This window comes from Papio anubis, chromosome 2 (assembly GCF_008728515.1).
Source record: "Papio anubis isolate 15944 chromosome 2, Panubis1.0, whole genome shotgun sequence".
Classification (NCBI taxonomy): domain Eukaryota; kingdom Metazoa; phylum Chordata; class Mammalia; order Primates; family Cercopithecidae; genus Papio; species Papio anubis.
In genome coordinates this window covers 117,555,541-117,559,904 of record NC_044977.1, presented here as the reverse complement: position 1 = coordinate 117,559,904, position 4,364 = coordinate 117,555,541, and the positions used below count along the sequence as shown (strand labels likewise).

Below are 4,364 nucleotides of genomic sequence, written 5' to 3'. Positions count from 1 at the left end.
TTACCAAAAAGCTAGGGGGGGGGGGGGGGGGGGGGGGGGAAGAAGAGGCACAGTGGAAGGCTGTTGCCTCCAACTCCGCTCTCTCCGTCACCAAGACGAAAACGCCTGGAACCCAAGCACAACGACGCCGAGAACAGTGAAACTCAGAGCGTCCGAGGCCTCGCGTCTGGACGGCCGTGCCGGTTCAGTCACACGCCGCTCTGAGTGGTTTGGCGAACGCCACACGTGACTCCCTGGGCCCTTCACCCCTCCTGCCGCCGCGGGCGCTGCGGGAGCTGCGGGCGGAGGACGCTCGCTACCGCGGGAGGAGTGAGGGAGGAGGGCGGAACTTGTAAAGGGAGGGACCATTACCAGCACCAAGTCTGCCACCGCAGGACCCGCGCCCCCGAAGCCCACCCCCCACCAAGATCGCGCCTCCAACCGGCGGGAGGGGCGCGCAGGGGAGGGGACGCTGTGCAATAAACCGGGCGGGGCGGGGGAGGCAGGGGAGGGAGTCCTGGCTCTGAGGGGGCAGGATTGGGTCTGGAGGATGGTCTGGCTTGATTCAGACTCCTGCACCCGACAACGCCACGGAGTGAAGGGAGAGGGAGAGAGAAGGTGGCAGTGTGTGTGCGCGCGTGTACGTGTGTGTGTGCGTGTCTACAGGTAGCAGTGGCGGCGGCGGCGGCGGCGGCGGCGGGGACCGGAGCAGGGGACGCATCTGCAGCCACCTCCCCGCCTATGATTTTCGGAGGCGATTGCTCACTTAGCTGAGGATCTGTAGCCCCGGGAGATCTTCTCATCCTCTCCATTTCCAAGCTTCATAGGTGTCTTCCAGTTTCAAGTGTGTGTTTTGGGTATTTTATTTTTAATTTTTTTCCTTCTCCCTCTAAATCTTCTCGGAAATTCTGCATGTTGAAGCAGGTGGCTCCTGGTACGAAATCTCTGGATACATTTGGCTTGCCAAGTTTTGCTCTTCGCTGTCCCCTCCCGCTTACAGAAGCATCTGTGGTGCTTTTCTTTTTGGATTTACATGCAGAAAACGTATATATGTTTATATACCGACCGCATAATATATAAATACATATACGCGTGCCCAAGCGCCTGGTTTTCGTCTCTCCTCCCTACGAAGCGGAATGTTTTGGAGCCGATGGATAACAAGAACACGATTAACATTCTTTTGAGCTTGTTTTTTAAAAGGGGGAGGGAGCGTGAAGAATTGTTTAACATTCGGCCATCGTTTGGCTGCACACTAAACACCACGAAGTATTTATGGTTGCAGATCAGGTGCAAACGGGGCTTAGAGAGAAAGGTAAGGGAGCTTCCTGCGTCCGCCGAGCTCCGGCGTTAACCTTAATCCCGGGGACTGCCGAGAACTTCCTACTCCCTGCCTCTCCTTCGCCTTCCCCACCTTCCACCCACCCTTCCCTGCTCTCTCTCTCTTCTGTAAACTCAACCCTTTTCCAATCCCACTGGGGTGGGGGTGGAGGGTGCTGGAAGTGTAATCGTCTATTAGAGTTTAAATGCGTCTCTCTTTCCCAGGCGAGTAACTGAGTTTTCCAATCGCCTTTCTGGTGGTTATAGGAAATGAATTTTGTCCTTTATAAAAAATAATGCTACCTAAATAAGTGTTTTAAACATCTGCAGGTTCCAGTCCCTCACCCTATCCTCTGATGAAAATAAAAGCAATAAAAAATAATGAACTTTAATAAACTGGGTGGTTTTTTTTTTTTTTTTTTTTTTTTTCAGCGTTGGGGTTCATGGAAGCTCCCAAACGCTTATTTTTTTTTTTTTTTCCATTTAAAAAGAAAGATAACCAGCAAACAAACCAGTATCTCAGGAGTCCACAGCGGAGGAGATTCGGCTTCCGTTTCTGCATAAAACCAATACATTTTACTTGGAGGGTAATTTGCCAGAGTTGAGCGAGACGAAGCCGTGTCTAAATAAGTGCATGCCACTAAATTTCCTTTTAAATCCACCTTTTACACCATGGCCAGTCGCTTGTTTAACTCCCGTTCAAGGGACATGGTTTTCAGACCTGACCTTTTGGGGAGATGTGGGAACTTCCCCTCATTTCTTCTTATGTCCCTCTAACCTCCTTCCTCCTCCGCGCGGCATCTCTAGCCCTGGCAGTTTGTAAATTGCCCGTTTTGCCCACCCTCCTGGTGGGCGTTTTCTCCCCCACTCCACTCCTGCCCCCTCTGTCCTTTCTTCATTGGCGTCTTCGGAGCAGATGCATCTTCTTTTTTCTTGGGCTCACTCTCCCGTTTACCCCTCAGTCCTCCCACCCGCGACTCCCCACTTGCCCCAGCTCTTCTCGCCGCTCCTCCCCGCCTCCCCGCGGCGGGTTGACCCTTCAATCTCGAGTCCCGGCCTGTGGGTGGGCGGGGGGGGCGCCGCGGCTGTGAGCAGAGGATCAGGCGGCGGCGCGGAGAGCGCGCCCGGGCGGCCAGCGCCGAGCGTGCGGAGCTGGCGTGGGGAGACACGGCAGGAAAGGCGAGCCGGAGTGGGTGATGAGAGGCCGGGAGAGCCCGTCCGAGCCGGAGAGACCGGAGAGAAGGGAGCGAGCGAGTGTGCGGCGCGCACGCTGCCAGAGCCCGGGCGGAGTGCAGTGGCCTCCAAAGCCTTAGAGCGGCGCCCCAGTCACTGCAGCTCTTCACCCTAGAGCTGTGCCCTGGGACCACAGAGACCAAGAGCATGGAAATCGGCTGAGAGGTACAAAAGAAATAAGGAACAGATTACGAGAAAGCGGGGAGGGTTTCCTGGCGAAATACGGAGGCTGAGCAGATGGAGGAACAATGCCGCCTCCAGAAGAAAACCCTTGCCTGAACCCTCGGCGGAGCGCAGAGGTGCTGCTTTCAGCCTTCTGCTCTCCCCAGGCCCTCCGGCTAGTTCTGGGGTTGGTTCCGCCTGTTAGTTTGACAGGGCTAAGAAAGTTGCTCTTCTTCCCCACAACGTTTCCTGCGAGGTGGTTTTCAGATCTGTATGGTTCCGGTCAAGATGTCACTCCCTAGATCCCCCGCGTTGAGCAACTAATATATTATGCATTATTGGGCAATAAGCTCTCCTGGGAAGAGAAGGTATTCCAAACATTTAAACCGTTCTCCATCGACGCCTGCCCGCCTCAACACAATATCTTGTGAGTAGAAATGAAAAACCACCTGAATTTAAAATTATTTAGGTTAAGATTTTGCACTGGGAATAATTTCTTCCAGAGGAGGTTGTTAGTGTGTTATAGAGATGAGGGATATTGCATGTTCAATATTTGATTCATTTGTGAAAATTCTAAATCATGAACAGTTGGCCTCCACAAAGGTACTGTTTCTTTTTGCATTTCCAGGGCCATAGTGATACATGTAGGATTTGGGAAACGTGAATTCGTATAGTTAACCCAGTATCTGTTACTCTGCATTTTTACAGGTAGTTAATATACTCATTTTCCCTCTTTTTATACTTAAACTCCGGTAGACTATTTTTGCTTAAATCAATTGAGTTGTCATGCTGTACATGAAAATTACAGGGTCTTAATGCATTCCTCACAATTAATTGTGCTCAATTATTAATAGGATCATAGATATTAAAATGTCACTGAGAAAGGGTATGTGTACCTATGTTTGAGTGTAAAACCTATAAAATGTCTCAGCATTTCCATCAGCCATTGTAACCTAGCAGAACACGAGGTTTTTGAAATGAGCTCAGAAGCAAGGGCCATTCATGTATTTAAAATGTTAAATGTTAAATGCAAAAACATTAAATTTACTGTGCCTTTGGCAGAGAATGAATCTAAGTCTACTTGCATTGCAGAGTGATTGAGTGATTCACAGAGAAAGTGGAAGTTAATCATTACTCAGGCCTTCTGATTACATGGTTTGATTAAAAGAAGTAACTGTTTTCTGTAAGCCTGCTATTCTGCAGTTAGTCTTCCCAATCCTCTTAACATAAGCAGAAATTGAGGGAGTCAATCTTTCAGTAGATTCTACTAGAGTTCCAGTAGTGTGGAGTAAGAAAAGCTTCTTTAGTTCCCCTCCTTCCCATTGTCTCCCTTCTTCCACCCCCAAAGTACTTGCTGTCAATCTTTTCTTTATTCCCTCAGTGTAGTTTTACTTTGTGAAATTTTCCACTTACATTTAGTAATAACATACTTTCAAATGTAAAGGTTTGAATGGCTTTGAAGTTGAAGGTGAAATATACACTTACAGAAGATAGGCTGAGAACTCTGTTGGTTTCATTTGCAGAGGGTTGGAAAGCCTGATGACCCTATGCATCCCTGGATGACTTTCTTGGATCACTCTCTGAAGTCTCTTCCAACTCTGAAATTCTTATATTTTATTCCGCTTTTACTATTTTCACATGGTTATCCAGTGGCAGGATCTACATATCCCTTC

The 4,364-nt window shown here is 49.4% G+C and overlaps 1 protein-coding gene across 12 annotated transcripts in view; it reads left to right on the top strand.

Moving 5' to 3' along the window:
- The first annotated feature begins 493 nt into the window (after positions 1 to 493).
- The window catches only part of NLGN1 (neuroligin 1), a 901,503-nt gene continuing 897,632 nt past the window's right edge, over positions 494 to 4,364 (top strand). For 6 of the 12 annotated variants that reach the window (XM_017955703.3, XM_009201347.4, XM_021933748.2 and 3 more), the window contains exon 1: positions 495 to 1,291. The gene's annotated coding sequence lies outside the window, so the exon portion shown is untranslated. Of the gene's footprint in view, positions 1,292 to 2,386; positions 3,119 to 4,364 lie in introns of those variants that run through there. The other 6 variants (XM_009201348.4, XM_021933772.2, XM_021933760.2 and 3 more) reach the window with 4 other exon arrangements.